This window comes from Salmo salar, chromosome 18 (genome assembly GCF_965601325.2).
Source record: "Salmo salar chromosome 18, fSalSal1, whole genome shotgun sequence".
NCBI lineage: Eukaryota > Metazoa > Chordata > Actinopteri > Salmoniformes > Salmonidae > Salmo > Salmo salar.
This window is the reverse complement of record NC_138308.1, coordinates 29,087,575-29,106,838: the sequence shown is the minus strand read 5'-3', so window position 1 is coordinate 29,106,838 and position 19,264 is coordinate 29,087,575. Positions and strand designations below refer to the sequence as shown.

At 43.8% G+C, this 19,264-nt stretch overlaps 1 protein-coding gene across 6 annotated transcripts in view; it reads left to right on the top strand.

The window, feature by feature from the left end:
- LOC106577220 (zinc finger MIZ domain-containing protein 1) overlaps positions 1–19,264 on the top strand; it is a 242,404-nt gene that overhangs the window by 39,678 nt on the left and 183,462 nt on the right. For all 6 annotated transcript variants that reach the window (XM_045700990.2, XM_045700993.2, XM_045700991.2 and 3 more), the window contains exon 2: positions 16,221–16,327. The gene's annotated coding sequence lies outside the window, so the exon portion shown is untranslated. The remainder of the gene's footprint in view (positions 1–16,220; positions 16,328–19,264) is intronic.

Sequence of the window (19,264 nt, the reverse complement as noted above, 5' to 3'; positions counted from 1 at the left end):
TAAGGAAGGATGGGATAGGAGGATAAGGAAGGATGGGATAGGAGGATAAGGAAGGATGGGATAGGAGGATAAGGAAGGATGGGATAGGAGGATAAGGAAGGATATGATAGGAGGATATGTAGGATAGGAGGATATGTAGGATAGGAGGATATGTAGGATAGGAGGATATGTAGGATAGGAGGATATGTAGGATAGGAGGATATGTAGGATAGGAGGATCGGTAGGATAGGAGGATAAGGAAGGGTAGGGTAGGAGGATAAGGAAGGAAGGATAGGATATGTAGGATAGGATAGGTAGGATAGGAGGATAAGGAAGGAAGGGTAGGATAGGAAGATAAGGAAGGAAGGATAGGATAAGGAAGGATAGGATAGGTAGGATAGGAGGATAAGGAAGGGTAGGATAGGAGGATAAGGAAGGAAGGATAGGATATGTAGGATAGGAGGATAAGGAAGGGTAGGATAGGAGGATAAGGAAGGCATCAACAGTAACACACACTCATCAGTAATCCTCAGGCTCGGCTGTGCGCACACACATAAAACAGGCTGGTCTTATCAGTGGCAGCCATAGGGTTGCTGTAATAACCCTGCTGAGGATGGAGGGTTTGTGTGTTAGTGCGTGTGTTAGTGCGTGTGTTAGTGCGTGTGTTAGTGCGTGTGTGCACAAAGTAGTGGTGCTGGAGGTGCTGCAGCACCCCCTGATAAATTGAAATAATTTTGCCAAAATTAGGCCTTTTTTTTTTTTTTTTAAGTATTCAAAATGATATTAGTCATGTCTGAACATCATTCAAAATACTACATGAGAGAGCATAATTTAGCGACAGGCTCAATAGCTTCTATAAAAATAGCTGTGGATAAAGTTTTATAATTTAGGGCAGCACACGCAACAAGTATAGAAACTCTTTTAGAGTTGCAGCCATAAACATATTATTCATAGAAAGGGTTTTGAACCTCTAACCCTGGTTATGTGAACGTTAAACTCTTGGGTCACTAGCAATGGCTGCCAGTCCTGACTTGAATAGGAACTGGCATCTATGGATTACCGTAATTTCCGGACTATTGAGCGCACCTGAATATAAGGCTCACCCACTGAATTAAATTTTTTTATTTATTTTGAACATAAATAAGCCGCACATGTCTATAAGCCGCAGGTGCCTACCGGTACATTGAAACAAATGAAATGAAATCAAATGAACTTACACAGGCTTTAACGAAACCCGGCTTGTAACAAAAATAAATACCATAATTTCCAGACTATTAAGCGCGCCTGAATATAAGCCGCACCCACTGAATAAAAAAAAAAAAAAGATTATTTTGAACATAAATAAGCCGCACATGTCTATAAGCCGCAGGTGCCTACCGGTACATTGAAACAAATTAACTTTACACAGGCTTTAACGAAACACGGCTTGCAACAAAAATAAATAGGCTTTAACAAAACACGGCTTGTAACAAAAGTAAATAGGCTTTAACAAAACACGGCTTGTAACAAAAAATGTAAAATTAGCAGTAAGCTTTAGTTGTCTTTTTGCACTGAGTCAATTCCTCACGCTGCTGTTTCCAACGTCTTATCATCGACTCATTAAGACCAAGCTCCCGTGCAGCAGCTCTATTTCCTTTTCCAACAGCCAGATCAATCGCCTTCAACTTGAAAGCTGCATCAAATGCATTTCTCCGTGTCTTTGCCATGATGAGGGTGACAAAATGACTACCGTAATCAGAATGATGGGAAGTTTGAGAGCGCTCGATTTAATCTAAACAGTAAACAAAAAAGTTGTTTGACCTTAACCCGTTCGGCAATTTCATTGGTCTAATGAAAGCTTCATGCCGCCAAAAAACTGAGCACGTCACAGAGAGTTAAAAAAAAAAAATTTGAAAGCGGGAAAAATCCATATATTAGCCACGTCATTGTTTAAGCCGCGAGGTTCAAAGCCTGGGAAAAAAGTTGCGGCTTATAGTCCGGAAATTACGGTATGTTTCTATGGTGGGTGTCAGTTTGCCTTTCGCAAATTTAAAAATACAATCATGAGAAAAATGCCTACTGCTGAAAAGAGAAGACTGATCTATCTGTAGAAGAAAATAAAAAAACTCAACTGTTTTTCAAAGTAGCTTATCTTGAGATAGGGTATTGGCATGAGAACATCAGCCATCACCGGTGAGTAACCTAGGCTTAATCTTCATCATTGAGTGAGTCAGTGCCACTGGAAAATGTATTTAGTAGCCTACTGCAGCCTATAATATACAGTATATCAGTGGAGGTCAGTGCCGTTTAAGATGGAAGACAATTATTTGCATCTAGCTGATCTAGGGTGTAATCATTAGTTCAACAGTTGCAAACAAGAGTTTCTTTTGGACAAATTCAGGTATGTTTATCCCCGTTTGGTACCGTTTGCGTCCGTTTAAGAAAAGTTTTTCAATAGAATCGGCAGAATGAATACACCCCTGATCACAGGCAAACACAGTTCACTTTTATAGCAGCCACATACAAACAGCATGATCACGTAATTCCTTCTTGAATCTACGCTCTCTCCTCCCCTCACATTTTCCCTTCGCTTGTGGACTTCAGTGCACAACAAATCAGCTGTCTGTGACCAGGTGAAAAAAACCGTTCCACGCCAAACCCTCATATCATATACCACTAAGTTTACATACAGTATTAGCTAACATCATAGTCAACATAGCTACTAAAATGAACGCATTAGTAAACCTGCTACAGTTATGCAGTACAGGCAGCAAGCAGTTTAGCAGTTACACTGACGGACTCCAGTGGTAATAAAATCATAAAACCAAAAGCTTACATTGACTTGGAAGAGTTCCAGTGTTGGATAGCCATAGCCAACTAGCTGGCATAGCATCCCTCTCTGTTTGAGCCGGGTGTTTTGAGTAGGCCAAACTAGCTAGCTGCATTTGCTAGCTTAGTGAAAGTGAAAAAAATACTGTGAAATATAGCTAGCTCTCTCTCTCTCTTGCTTCTCCTTCATTTGTAAAGAAATTAATTTGTTCAACTATTGTCTTTCTTTTTGAGTCAACTACTCACCACATGATATGCACTGCAGTGCTAGCTGGCTGTAGCTTATGCTTTCAGTACTAGATTCATTCTCTGATCCTTTGATTGTGTGGACATGTCAGTTCATGCTGCAAGAGCTCTGATAGGTAGGAGGACGTCCTTCAGAAGTTGTCATAATTACTATGTAAGTCTATGGAAGGGGGTGAGAACCATGAGCCTCCAAGGTTTTGTATTGAAGGCAATGTACCCAGAGGAGGACGGAAACTAGCTGTCCTCCGGTTACACCATTGTGTTACCCTTCAGAGTGCTGTTGAAGCTACTGTAGACTTTCATTGCAAAACAGTGTGTTTTAGTCAATTATTTGGTGATGTAAATATATATAGTATAGTTTTATCTATACTGAAATAAACGCAATGTGTAAAGTGAGCTGAAGTAAAAGATCCCAGAAGTGTTCCAGACACACAGAAAGCTTATGTTTCTCAAATTTTGTGCACACATTTGTTTAGTGAGCATAGTGAGCATTAGTGAGCATCTTAGTGAACATTTCTCCTTTGCCAAGATAATCCATCCACCTGACAGGTGTGGCTTATCAAGAAGCTGATTAAACAGCACGGTCATTACACAGGTGCACTTTGTGCTGGGAACAATAAAAGGCCACTCTAAAATGTGCAGTTTTGTCACACAACACAATGCAATGCCACAGATGTCTGAAGTTTTGATGGCGCATGCAATAGGCATGCTGACTGCAGGAATGTCCACCAGAGCTGGTGCCAGAGAATTGAATGTTCATTACTCAACCATAAGCAGCCTCCAATGTCGTTTTATAGAATTTGGCAGTACGTCCAACCGGCTTCAAAACCGCAGACCACGTGTAACCATGCCAGCCGAGGACCTCCGCGTCCGCCTTCTTTATCTGCGGGATCGTCTGACAGATGATGAAACACAGGAGTATTTGTACTAAAGCTCTTTTGTGGGGAGAAACTCATTCTAATTGGCTGGGCCTGGCTCCCAAGTGGGTGGCCCTATGCCCTCCAAGGCCCACACATGGCTGTGCCCCTGCCCAATCATGTGAAATCCATACATTAGGTCCTAATGAATTTATTTCAATTGACTTGATTTCCTTATGAACTGTAACTCAGTAAAATTGTTGAAATTGTTGCATTTATATTTTTGTTCAGTATAAAAAGTAATTTTTTTTTTTTGTTGAACTGAGGAGAATGGTTCTCCCCTTCCTCAACTGCAGTACATACATATATATATATATATATATATATATATATACAACGGGTGGTTTGGTATTCCCATTATTAGATCCTATGCTGCCCATGATATCCTAGACCAGGGCTCTCCAACTCTGTTCCTGGAGAGCCCTGGTCCCCAGTTGTAACTAACCTGATTCAGCTCATCAACCAGCTAATTATTAGAATCAGGTGAGCTAAATGATTGTTGGAGTGAAAACCTGCAGGACAGTACCTTTCCAGGAACAGGGTTGGAGAGCGCTGTACTAGACAACATACACATGGCCAGTATGTTCATAAAAAGTTACCTAGCATGTGTCTTCATTGGCCTGGGCTATTGTTTGCATTCATGTCCAGGTTGTTTTTATTGCTCTGTTTGTCACTGTCAGAGTAGCCACTCATTTTGGTCATTTGTGTGCTATTAAAAAAAGATGTACAATCGCATGAAATGCGTTTTATAAAAAGCAATATTTTTCCCTGACTCTGCTAAAATGTTTTCCCCATACAATATGTGGAAATCCTGAAAACACCTCTGCTCAGATGACTTTTTGTTGTCCCTCTCCCCATTTATTTTCTGTGTGGGTCCACTATTACCTCTCAGTACACATTAATCTCCATATCTAATCACGTGGCCAGGCTATGGTGGGGGCACGTTATGTAAGTACACCGGTGGCACACAGTGTTTCACCGAACACACTGATCAGAGAGGGAGAGAGAATTGGATGCAATGGGCTGTGATTTGGGTTCACAGTGCATTCGGAAAGTATTTAAATCCCTTTTACTTTTTGTTACAGGCTTATTTATCCGTTATTTTACCAGGTAAGTTGACTGAGAACACATTCTCAGCAACGACCTGGGGAGAGGAATGAGCCAATTGTAAACTGGGGATGATTAGGTGACGGTTTGAGGGCCAGATTGGGAATTTAGCCAGGACAAACACCCCTACTCTTATGATAAGTGCCATGGGATCTTTAATGACCTCAGAGAGTCAGGACACACGTTTAACGTCCCGTCCGAAAGACAGCACCCTACACAGGGCAGTGTCCCCAATCACTGCCCTGGGGCATTGGGATATTTTTTTAGACCAGAGGAAAGAGTGCCTCCTACTGGCCCTCCAACACCACTTCCAGCAGCATCTGGTCTCCCATCCAGGGACTGACCAGGACCAACCCTGCTTAGCTTCAGAAGCAAGCCAGCAGTGGTATGCAGTGTGGTATGCTGCTGACAATTATATAATGTATTATATAGTTTTGTCCTCATCAATCTACACACGATACACCATAATGACAAAGAAAAAACAGGTTTTTAGAAAAGGCTCTGGAGACTTGTCCCGAAGTCACTCCTGCGTTGTCTTGGCTGTGTGCTTAGGGTGTTGTCCTGTTGGAAGGTGAACCTTCGCACCAGTATAAGGTCTTCACACCCATCATGCTGTGGGGATGTTTTTCAGTGGCAGGGACTGGGGGACTAGTCAGGTTTGAGGGAAAGATGAACGGAGCAAGGTACAGAGATCCTTGATGAAAACCTGCTCCAAAACCTGCGCCCTGGAGCAGGTTTTCATCAAGGATCTCTCTGTGCTTTTCTCCATTCATCTTTGATTTGATCCTGACTAGTCGCACAGTCCCTGCCGCTGAAAAACATCCCCACAGCATGATGCTGCCACCACCATGCTTCACCGTAGGGATGGTGCCAGGTTTCCTCTGGACCTGACGCTTGGCATTCAGGCCAAAGAGTTTAATCTTGGTTTCATTGGACCAGAGAATCTTGTTTCTTCAAGGTGCTCAAACGTCCATAGATGGCCAACAGGGTCAAATCAAAATCAGTGTTTATAGAGGTTGCAACAGGTCAGCACCTCAGGAGTAAATGTCAGTTTGCTTTTCATAGCTGAGCATTCATTAGTTGAGACAGCAGGTGCGGTACAGAGAGAAGGGGAGGGAAAGGGAGAGCGAGGGAGAGAGCGGGTCGAAACAGCATGATATTAGCTACTGATTCCAGTTCTTGTTAAAACATTGCTATGACTCATTATGAATCAATGGAAAAACATACTTCACATTCACCTTCTGAAGACGTCACTGATGACATGAAGTGTGTGTGTGTGTGGGGGTGGAATGGTATTTAGTTTTCCAGGTCACAAAGGGATGTTTATAATATAGAATGGTTTGTTTTAACAGTTCTGACCTCTGTCGCTCTGACGTGTGTGACCTTTCGAGACTATCTGCTGGTGATGATGATTAGGAGGAATCCGTAGGGCCGTTACGGCCTGTTATACACCATTTAATAAATGGTTTATTAAATGTGATATTTTATTAGATCATATTAATTGGACAAAATAGCTGTTAATGTCTATTAGACAAGGGTTTGGTTTGATTGGAATTTATTGATTCTATGGGTATTGAATGATTTGATTGCTGGTCATTTCTAATAATTCCTCGAGCTTGAGGACAATTCTACCCATACAGATTGAACATGACTATATAGCCTAGATCAGTGTAGATAAGGGGACAGACAGTTTCAACACACTTATTCCACATTTGTGGTACAGCCTGAATTAAAAATGGATTAATTTTTTTTATTTTAAAATGTCTCACCCTTATGTCTCACCCACACTAGCCCATAATGAAAAAGTGAAAACATGTTTTTAAATAAAAAAAAAGAAAGTGTATTGAAAATGAAATACAGAAATATCTGATTTACATAAGTATTCACACACCTGAGTCCATACTTTGTAGGAACACCTTTGGCAGCGATTAAAGCTGTGAGGCTTTCTGGGTAAGTTTCTTAGAGCTTTCCACACCTGGATTGTGTAACATTTGCCCAAATTCTTCAAGCTCTGTCAAATTGGTTGTTAATCATTGCTAGACAACCATTTTCAGGTCTTGCCATAGATTTTCAAGTAGATTTAAGTCAAAATGTAACTTGGCCACTCAGGAACATTCGCTGTCTCCTTGGTAAGCAACTCCAGTGTAGATTTGGCCTTGTGTTTTAGGTTGTTGTCCTCCTGAAAGGTGAATTAATCTCCCAGTGTTTGGTGGAAAGCAGACTGAACCAGGTTTTTCAGTAGTATTTTGCTTGTGCTTAGCTCCATTCCATTTTCTTTTTCATCCTGGTCCTTAACTAGTACAAGCATACCCATAACATTTTGCATCCACCACTATGCTTGAAAATATGGAGTGTGACACTCAGGAATGTGTTGTATTTGATTTGCCCCAAACATAACACTTTGTATTCAGGACAAAAAGTTAATTGTTTTGTCAAATAGTTTGCAGTATTACTTTAGTGCCTTGTTGCAAACAGGATGCATGTTTTGGAATATTTTTTATTCTGTACAGGATTCCTTCTTTTCACTCTGTCAATTAGGTTAGTATTATGGTGTAACTGCAATGTGGTTGATCCATCCTCAGTTGTAACAGTTTTAAAGGCACCATTGGCCTAATGGTGAAATCCCTGAGTGGTGTCCTTCCTCTCCAGCAACTGAGTTAGGAAGGGCGCCTCTATCTTTGTAGTGACTTGGTGTATTGATACACCATCCAAAGTGTAATTAATAACTTCCTAATAACCATGCTCAAAAGGATATTATATGTCTGCTTTTTTAAACGTTTTTATCTACCAATAGGTGCCCTTCTTTGCGAGACATTGAAAGCCTCCCTGGTCTTTGTGGTTGAATATGTTTGAAATTCCCTACTCGACTGAGGGACCCTACAGATAATTGTATATGTGGGGTACAGAGATGAGGTAGTCATTCAGAAGATCATGTTAAACACTATTATTGCATACAAAGTGAGTCCATGCAACTTATTATGTGACTTCTTAAGCAATGTTTACTCCTGAACTTATTTAGGCTTGCCATATGAAAAGGGTTGAATACTTATTAACATTATGGTGTATTATGTGTAGGCCAGTGATCCAAAATTGATCAAATATAACACAAGAAAATGTGGAAGTCAAGGGGAGTAAATACTTTCTGAAGGCCCCCCCCCCCCCCCCCCCCCCCCCCCCCCCCCCCGCCATAGCCTGGCCGTGTGATTAGATATACAGATGGAGTTTAATGTGAACTGAGAGGTAATAGTGGACACACACACACACACACACACACACACCACACACACACACACACACACACACACACACACACACACACACAAAAAAGCCAAAACAGACTCCTCCAAAGCACCATGATTGCATTCCACAGCTATTTCCCCTCTCTCTGAACATGAGCTCTCCACAACTATTTCCCCCTCTCTGAACATGAGCTCTCCACAACTATTTCCCCCTCTCTGAACATGAGCTCTCCACAACTATTTCCCCCTCTCTGAACATGAGCTCTCCACAACTATTTCCCACCCTCTGAACATGAGCTCTCCACAACTATTTTCCCACCCTCTGAACATGAGCTCTCCACAGCTATTCCCCCCCTCTGAACATGAGCTCTCCACAATTGTTTCCCCCCCTCTGAACATGAGCTCTCCACAACTATTTCCCCCCTCTCTGAACATGAGCTCTCCACAACTATTTCCCCCTCTCTGAACATGAGCTCTCCACAACTATTTCCCCCTCTCTGAACATGAGCTCTCCACAACTATTTCCCACCCTCTGAACATGAGCTCTCCACAACTATTTTCCCACCCTCTGAACATGAGCTCTCCACAGCTATTCCCCCCCTCTGAACATGAGCTCTCCACAATTGTTTCCCCCCCTCTGAACATGAGCTCTCCACAACTATTTCCCCCCTCTCTGAACATGAGCTCTCCACAACTATTCCCCCCCCCTGAACATGAACTCTCCACAACTATTCCCCCCCCCCTTCTGAACATGAACTCTCCACAACTCCTCTCCCTTTCAAGTACAAGTCATCAGCTGCCTGCTCTTTAGATAGATACAGTGCCTTCAGAAAGTATTCACATCCCTTGACCTTTTTCACATTTTGTTGTGTTACAGCCTGAATTCAAAATGGATTACATGTAGACGTTTTGTCACTGGCCTACACACAATACCCCATAATGTCAAAGTGGAATTATGTTTACAAATTAATAAAAAATGAATAGCTGAAATGTCTTGAGCCAATAAGTATTCATCCCCTTTGTTTCGGCAAGCCTACATAATGTATATTCAGGAGTATAAATGTGCTTAAGAAGTCACATAATAAGTTGTATGGACTCACTCTGTGTGCAATTATAGTGTTTAACATAATTTTTGAATGACTACCTCATCTCTGTACCCCACACATACAATTATCTGAAATGTCCCTCAGTCAAGCAGTGCATTTCAAACACAGATTTTACCACAAAGACCAGGGAGATTTTCCAATGCCTCGCCCGCATCAAATGACGTAAGGCCGTCCCAAATCTCTAGCACATATCTCACCAAAACAATATTTGTATTTTGGCCTGCTCTGCGAGCATCTGACCTGAACAGAAACACAAAGAGGTCTTGAGGCTGTGTTGGGAAAGTAAGGTTGTGCCATATTCACAAAGCATCTGATACCAGGAGTGCTGATCTAGGATCATGTCCCCCCCTGTCCATATGGGTAAGAATAAAAATATAAAAACAGACATTGAATAACCCTTTGAGCATGGTAAAGTTATTCATCACACTTTGGCTGGAGCAGGGCCTGATGAGCAGTTTAAGGGCTTAATTAAGTTCCTTGCTCAAGGGAACATTGGTGGTAGGTGGCACCTGAGATATTGATGACAGCAACCCTCCGGATGCCAGTTCGCTCCTACCCGATCTTTTCCCTCGTCAGCAGTTTGATTCGAACCCGCTTCTTTAACGTCGAGGCTACTGACGCCTGTTTGAATAAAGGATCTGGGAGAACACAGAGATGTCTCTGGGAATGTCTCAGATGTCTTCCACATATCAACAGCAAACAGCAGGAGGAAGGAAGGTAGATGGTTGTTTCAAGGTTGGCGTGATGATATGTATGACGACTTTCAAATGACAAACTCTTCAGGTAGAAGATGCCTGTTGCTGTGAGTGGTCAGTAGTAGCCACGCAAACCCTTAAAATGATTCATGATATTGTACCAAATTACTGGTGTGAAAATTACTGCTCTTTGAAAATGATCTTGACTTTGTAATCCTACAAGATGTCATCATGTGTTCCCTTTATACTCCAGACAAGACAGTGTAAGTGCTTGAAAATGAATTCAAAAAAGAAAAGTCTAACCAGGGAATAGCGTGATAATGAGCACAACTACCTGGTAAAGGACTGTGGAAATATGTGCAGAAGTAGGGGAGGATGGGGGATGGTTGAAAGTGCAAATGTATACATAGCACTCTAGATTTGTAGTTATAGGTACTGTGACCAGGATCTGTATTCATAAAGCGTCTCAGTGCTGATCTAGGATCAGTTTAGCCTTTTAGAGTATAATGAATGTGACTCACCACCTGGATTCGGTCCTCCAAATCCCTTAATGTTGACATTGAGGGAGGAAATAACAGCTAATGATATATATATATATATATATATATATATATATATATATATATATATATATATATATATATATATATATATGAGAGAGAGAGAGAGAGAGAGAGAGAGAGAGAGAGAGAGAGAGAGAGAGAGAGAGAGAGAGAGAGAGAGAGAGAGAGAGAGAGAGAGAGAGAGAGAGAGAGAGAGAGAGAGAGAGAGAGAGAGAGAGAGAGAGAGAGAGAGAGAGAGAGAGAGAGAGAGAGAGAGAGAGAGAGAGAGAGAGAGAGAGAGAGAGAGAGAGAGAGAGAGAGAGAGAGAGAGAGAGAGAGGAAACGAGGGAGAGAGAGAGAGAGAGAGGAAACGAGGAGAGAGCGCGGAAACGAGAGAACGAGAGAGAGGGAGAAAGAGGGAACGAGAGAGCGAGGGAACGAGAGAACAAGAGAGAGGGAGAAAGAGGGAACGAGAGAGCGAGGGAACGAGAGAACAAGAGAGAGGGAGAAAGAGGGAACGAGAGAGCGAGGGAACGAGAGAGGGGGAAACGAGAGAACGAGGGAGGGGGAGAGCGAGGGAACGAGAGAGGGGGAGAGAGGAAACGAGAGAGGATATGAGAGAGGGAGAAAGAGGGAACGAGAGAGAGCGAGGGAACGAGAGAGAGCGAGGGAGCGAACGAGAGAGAGAGCGAGGGAACGAGAGAGAGAGAGCGAGAGAACGAGAGAGAGAGTGAGGGAACGAGAGCGAGGGAACGAGAGAGGGAGAGTGGGGGAGAGAGGGAGAGAAGGAGCGAGGGAGGAAACAAGAAAGAGGGAACAAGAGAGAGAGGGAACGAGAGCGAGGGAACGAGAGAGGGGGAGAGCGAGGGGTAGAGCGAGGGAGCGAGCGCGGGAACGAGGGAGCGAGCGCGGGAACGAGAGAGCGAGCGCGGGGAACGAGAGAGCGAGCGCGGGAACGAGAGAGCGAGCGCGGGAACGAGAGAGAGCGAGCGCGGAAACGAGAGCGAGCGAGCGCGGAAACGAGGGAACAAGAGGGAGAGCGAGGGAACGAGAGAGAGGGAGAAAGAGGGAACGAGGAGAGAGCGAGGGAACGAGGGAGGGGGAGAGCGAGGGAACGAGGGAGGGGGAGAGCGAGGGAACGAGAGAGGGGGAGAGAGGAAACGAGAGAGGGAGAGAGGGAGCGAGGGAGGATATGAGAGAGGGAGAAAGAGGGAACGAGAGAGAGCGAGGGAACGAGAGAGCGAGGGAGCGAGCGAGGGAACGAGAGAGAGAGAGCGATGAGAACGAGAGAGAGAGTGAGGGAACGAGAGCGAGGGAACGAGAGAGAGAACGAGGGAACGAGAGAGGGGGAGAGCGAGGGAACGAGAGAGGGAGAGTGGGGGAGAGAGGGAGAGAAGGAGCGAGGGAGGAAACAAGAAAGAGGGAACAAGAGAGAGAGGGAACGAGAGCGAGGGAACGAGAGAGGGGGTGAGAGGGGGAGAGCGAGGGGTAGAGCGAGGGAACAAGAGAGGGGGAGATTGAGGAAATTAGAGAGGGAGCGAGGGAGGAAACGAGAGAGGGAGAAAGAGGGAACGAGAGAGCGAGGGAACGAGAGAGCGAGGGAACGAGAGAGCGAGGGAACGAGAGAGGGGGAGAGCGGGGGAACGAGAGAGGGGGAGAACGAGAGAGCGGGAGAGCGGGGGAACGAGAGAGGGGGAGAGCGGGGGAACGAGAGAAGGGGAGAGCGGGGGAACGAGAGAAGGGAAGAGCGGGGAACGAGAGCGGGGGAACGAGAGAAGGGGAGAGCGGGGGAACGAGAGAGGGGGTGAGAGGGGGAGAGCGAGGGAACGATAGAGGGGGAGAGCGAGGGAACGAGAGAGGGGGAGAGAGGAAACGAGAGAGGGAGCGAGAGAGGAAACGAAAGAGGGAACGAGAGAGAGGGAACGAGGGAACGAGAGCGCGAGAGAGCGAGTTAACGAGAGAAGGAACGAGAGAGAGCGAGGAAACGAGAGAAGGAACGAGAGAGAGCGAGGAAACGAGAGCGAGGGAACGAGAGAGCGAGGGAACGAGAGAGGGAGAGAGAGGCAACGAGAGAGGGGGAGAGCGAGGGAACGAGAGAGAGGGAGAGAGAGGAAACGAGAGAGCGAGGCAACGAGAGAGGGGGAGAGCGAGGGAACAAGAGAGGGTAGAGCGAGGGAACGAGCGAGGGAGCGAGGGAGGAAACGAGGGAGAGAGAAAGAGGGAACGGGAGAGGGAACGAGAGAGAGAGAGCGAGGGAACGAGAGAGGGGGAGAGCGGGGGAACGAGAGAGGGGGGGAACGAGAGGGGGAGAGCGAGGGAACGAGAAAGCAAGAGGGAGTGTGTGAAATAAACAGGGAAAGCGAGAGAAATAAACAGAGAGGGAGAGTCAAAGGTTCAACACTTGAGTTGTTTGTTGTGGGTATTGGTATTCCTGTTGCTAATTTCCTCCAGATAAGCATCACACTTTCAGACGGCTCCTAGTAAAGTGTTTTATCTCCACCACAGGAAAATGGTTTCTTTCTCTCTCCCTCGCTGTGAATTGATTTCAGAGGGAGCCTCGCTATACCGCATCAAACACACACACACGCACACGCTATCTTGGTTTAAATTGTCACTCAGTTTTCAATTTGCATAGAGATGATTACTTCTCTGAGCCTTAGCTATCTGTCTCTCTACCTTTGTCTGGGGTATTGGAAGGGATGAAGTGCAGAATTATTTGCCTGTCTTCTCTCTTACTGTTTGCACTGGTGTTAGAGGGGACCATTGATTTTCATTCTCTCCCTCTTCTTTCTCTCCCTCTCTTCTTTCTCTCCCTCTCTCTCTCTCTCGCTCTCTGGTGTAACAGTTGATGAGTGGTGTTCAGGCGCCCAGGGACAACCCTGCTTGTTTTAAGGAGATGAGCTGTTCGGCTTTATAGCCCTGCTGGCTCCCCAGACAACTCTGATGATAAGGAGGTGTGTGTGTGTGTGTGTGTTTGTGTGTGTGTGTGTGTGTGTGTGTGTGTGTGTGTGTGTGTGTGTGTGTGTGTGTGTGTGTGTGTGCGCATGCATGCATGCATGTGTGCACAGTTGTATGTGTGCATGCTTGTGGCTTGTGTGTATTAAGAGGAGTTAGTAGAAGCCTCTTCAGTCCAGGATTCCCCACAGTAGGCCTAAGGTAAAGGTTATGGTTTTAAGAGCTTTGAACAGACAAGCTTTGGCTTTGTCATCACAGCCTACAGGATCACTGTAAAGACTCAGAACATTGGTTTACATATGTAACAATTAACATTTTACATGGTTATAGAGGTGGATGAGTTGCTAGTAGATATATACTAAACAAAAATATCAACGCAACATGCAACAATTTCAAAGATTTTACTGAGTTACAGTTCATATAAGTAAATCAGTCAATTTAAATAAATTCCTTAGGCCCTAATTGATGGATTTCACATGACTGGGAATACAGATATGCATCTGTTGGTCACAGATACCTTAAAAAACCAGTCAATATCGGGCATGACCACCATTTGACTCATGCAGCGCGACACATCTCCTTCGCATAGAGTTGATCAGGCTGTTGATTGTGGCCTGTGAAATGTTGTCTTACTCCTCTTCAATAGCTGTGTGAAGTTGATGGATATTGTCAGGAACTGGAAAGCGCAGTCTTAAAAGTCGATCCAGGGCATCCCTAACATGCTCAGTAGGGAACATGTCTGGTGAGTATGCAGGCCATGGAAGAACTGTGACATTTTCAGCCACACACACACACAGCTTAGAGTTACACTGCTGAAAGTCACATGTACAGTACAAACTTGACTCGCGTTTAACGTGATTATTTTCTTTGAGGAATTATTCACTCCTTGGATGAAAAGGACAGGGAGGAAAGAGGGACATTTGCAAAAGACTGAAGTTACCCAGTGAGCAAAATTGTTTGAAAAAAGTATTTTCAACATCTTTTCAATTTCATTTCAATGTCATTTCAACCAAAATACATATTTTCAATGTCTTTTCAACCATAATATCTATTTTTAATGTTCTTGTGCTTTGAGGGTAACTTCTTACTATTGGTGTGGTTTTAATATAAGCCATCTCGGGATTATTTACATTTTGGCAGTGTTTTCTCTAAATCCTTATATACAGTGCCTTCGGAAAGTATTCAGACCCCTTGCCTTTTTCCACATTTTGTTATGTTACATCCTTATTCTAAAACGTATTCAATAGTTTTTTCCCCCTCATCAATCTATACACAATACCCCATAATGACAAAGCAAAAACAAGTTTTTATACATATTCGGGGAGTTTCTGCCATTATTCTCTGCAGAGCCTCTCAAGATGTTAGATTGGGTTCAAGTCTGGGCTCTGGCTGGGCCACTCAAGGTCATCAAGAGACTTGTCCTTAAGCCACTCCTGCGTGATCTTGGCTGTGTGCTTTGGGTCGTTGTCCTGTTGGAATGTGACTGTAGAGCACTGAGTGACCATCCGGTTCTTGGTCACCTCTCTGACCAAGGCCCTTCTCCCCCAATTGCTCAGTTTTGCCGGGCGGCCAGCTCCAGGAAGTCTTGATGGTTCTAAACTTCTTCCATTTAAGAATGATGGAGGCCACTGTGTTCTTGGGGACGTTCAATGCTGCAGAAATGTTTTGGTACCCTTCCCCAGATCTGTGCTTCAACACAATCCTGTCTTGGAGCTCTACGGACAACTCCTTCGACCTCATGGCTCGGTTTTTGCTTTACACTGTCAACTGTGGGACCTTATATAGACAGGTCTGTGCCTTTCCAGGTCATGTCCAATCAATTGAATTTACCACAGGTAAATGTCCCCATTTACCACAATCAAGTTGTAGAAACATCTCAAGGATGATCAATGGAAACCGGATGCACCTGAGCTCAATTTCGAGTCTCATAGCAATTGGTCTGAATACTTATGTAAATAAGGTATTTCAGTTTTTTTTTTATACCCATTTGCAAACATTTCTAAAAACCTGTTTTCGCTTTGTAATTATGGGGTATTATGTGTAGATGGCCGAGGATGTTTATTTATTTATTCAATTTTAGAACAAGGCTTTAACGTAACAAAATGTGTAAAAAGTCTAGGGGTCTGAATACTTTTCAAAGGCATTGTATACTGTAGCAGTGTGCTTTCCAAGTAGTAGTAATATTCTCTTAGTGGTGTGTCTTCCATCCAGATTTACCAGTGAATCGCAATTACAGCTGATACATACAGAATGTACTCGTCCATTTATCCTCTTTTGCCTTCCTTACTAATTGCTCTCCATCAGTTTCCAATATGCACAAATACCATTCTCGCTCTCTCTCTTTCCCTCCCGCTCTCTCATCTTAGCATATTTCTGCAGAATACACTTATAATAGAAGGGGTTCTTTGGACTATACTCATGTGATGAGTAAACTTGAAGACTTGTGTGAGCACCCAGAGCTAATACCTGAGGTTTTAGCTCAGTGGGCTAACATCTGTCTTGAAGTACACATGAGACCCGGTTTCACACACACAGCATTTTGCCTTCACAGTGGAACAAATCTGTCTAACGATGTATTTCTTTGCAGAAATGTAACATCTTTCTCTTCTCTCCCTATCTCTCTCAGGTCCAGTGAAGACCAGTGAGGAAGGATCCTGAAGGATATACATGGGATGGGTGGGGGTGAGGGGGGGCTTGTGACATCACTCCCAGCCCAGGTCAGAGTTCACACAGGTAGGCAGACGACTGCTCTTATCCTCTCCCTATCAGTGGGGTCATTAGTCCTGGGCTTTTTTGGTTTTTGGCCCAACTCTGAGCCCTTTGAAAAAGTCCTCAACTGGCAGCTTCATTAAATAGTACCCACAAAACACCAGTCTCAACGTCATCAGTGAAGAGACGACTCTGAGATGCTGGCCTTCTAGGCAGAGTTGCAAAGAAAAAGCCATATGTCAGACTGGCCAATAAAAAGAAAAGATTAAGATGGGCAAAAGTACACAGACACTGGACAGAGGAACTCTGCCTAGAAGGCCAGCATCCCAGAGTCGCCTCTTCACTGTTGACGTTGAGACTGGTGTTTTGCGGGTACTATTTAATGAAGCTGCCAGTTGAGGACTTGTGAGGCGTCTGTTTCTCAAACTAGACACTCTGTTTTTGTCCTCTTGCACAGTTGTGCACTTCGGCCTTCCACTCTTTCTATTCTGTAATCAAACCCAGAAATGCTGACGCTCCAGATACTCAACTACTCTAAAGGCCAGTTGTATTGCTTCTTTAATCAGCACAACAGTTTTTAGCTGGGTTCCCAGTGGGTCAGAATTCCCAGTGGGTTAGAAGTTTACATACACTCAATTAGTATTTGGTAGCATTGCCTTTAAATTGTTTAACTTGGGTAGCCTTCCAGAAGCTTCGGGTAGCCTTCCAGAAGCTTCCCACAATAAGTTGGGTGAATTTTGGCCCATTCCTCCTGACAGAGCTGGTGTAACTGAGTCAGTTTTGGAGGCCTCCTTGCTCGCATACGCTTTTTCAGTTCTGCCCACAAATTGTCTACAGGATTGAGGTCAGGGCTTTGTGATGGCCACTCCAATACCTTGACTTTGTTGTCCTTAAGCCATTTTGCCACAACTTTGATAAGTTTCCTTGGGGTCATTGTCCATTTGGAAGACCCATTTGTGACCAAGCTTGAACTTCCTGACTGATGTCTTGAGATGTTGCTTCAATATATCCACATAATTTTCTCTCCTCATGATGCCATCTATTTTGTGAAGTGCACCAGTCCCTCCTGCATCAAGCACCCCCACAACATGATGCTGCCACCCCCGTGCTTCACGGTTGGGATGGTGTTCTTCGACTTGCAAACCTCCCCCTTTTCCCTCCAAACATAACGATGGTCATTATGGCCAAACAGTTCTATTTCTGTTTCATCAGACCAGAGGACATTTCTCCAAACACATGGCTTTTTTTTATGGCGGTTTTGGAGCAGTGGCTTCTTCCTTGCTGAGCGGCCTTTCAGGTTATGTCGGTATAGGACTCGTTTTACTGTGGATATAGATACTTTTGTACCCGTTTCCTCCCACATCTTCACACGGTCCTTTGCTGTTGTTCTGGGATTGATTTGCACTTTTCATACCAAAGTACGTTCATCTCTAGGAGACAGAACGTGTCTCCTTCGTGAGCAGTATGACGGCTGCGTGGTCCCATGGTGTTTATACTTGCGTACTATTGTTTATACAGATGAACGTGGTACCTTCATGCGTTTGGAAATTGCTCCCAAGGATGAACCAGATTTGTGGAGGTCTACAATTTTCTGAGGCCTTGGCTGATTTCTTTTGATTTTCCCATGATGTCAAGCAAAGAGGCACTGAGTTTGAAGGTAGGCCTTGAAATACATCCACAGGTACACCTCCAATTGACTCAAATGATGTAAATTAGGCTATCAGAAGCTTCTAAAGCCATGACATCATTTTCTTGAATTTTCCAAGCTGTTTAAAGTCAGTGAACTTAGTTGTATGTAAACTTCTGACCCACTGGAATTGTGATACAGTGAAATAATCTGTCTGTAAACAATTGTTGGAAAAATGACTTGTGTCATGTACAAAGTAGATGTCCTAACCGACGTGCCAAAACTATAGTTTGTAAACAAGACATTTGTGGAGTGGCACCGATATGACATTTTTTGCCGATACCGATATCAATATTTCCTTTGCCAAAAAAAACGATACCAATATTAAAAAATGTTGCGGCCTTTTAAGCATTCTAGTACAGTTAAATAGTTAACACACACACAAGGACGCAGCGGTCTAAGGTGCTGTATCTCAGTGCAAGAGGCGTCACTACAGTCCCTGGTTCGAATCTAGGCCGTATCACATCTGGCCGTGATTGGGAATTCCATAGGGCGACGCACAATTGGCCCAGCGTCATCTGGCTTTGGCCGGGGTAGGCCGTCATTGTAAATAAGTATTTGTTCTTAACCTCTTACATCTAGACGTTCCGCTAGCGGAACACCTGCTCCAATATCCAATGATAGGCGTGGCGCGAATTACAAATTCCTCAATAATACAAAAACTTCAATTTTTCAAACATATGACTATTTCACAGCATTTTAAAGACAAGACTCTCCTTTATCTAACCACACTGTCCGATTTCAAAAAGGCTTTACAGCGAAAGCAAAACATTAGATTATGTCAGCAGAGTACCAAGCCAGAAATAATCAGACACCCATTTTTCAAGCTAGCATATAATGTCACAAAAACCCAGAAGACAGCTAAATGCAGCACTAACCTTTGATGATCTTCATCAGATGACACACCTAGGACATTATGTTATACAATACATGCATGTTTTGTTCAATCAAGTTCATATTTATATCAAAAAACAGCTTTTTACATTAGCATGTGACGTTCAGAACTAAACTTCCGGGGAATTTGCTAACAATTTACTAAATTACTCACGATAAACGTTCACAAAAAGCATAACAATTATTTTAAGAATGATAGATACAGAACTCCTCTATGCACTCGATATGTCCGATTTTAAAAATAGCTTTTTGGTGAAAGCACATTTTGCAATATTCTAAGTACATAGCCCAGCCATCACGGGCTAGCTATTTAGACACCCGGCAAGTTTAGCACTCACCAATATCAGATTTACTATTATAAAAGTTTGATTACCTTTTGT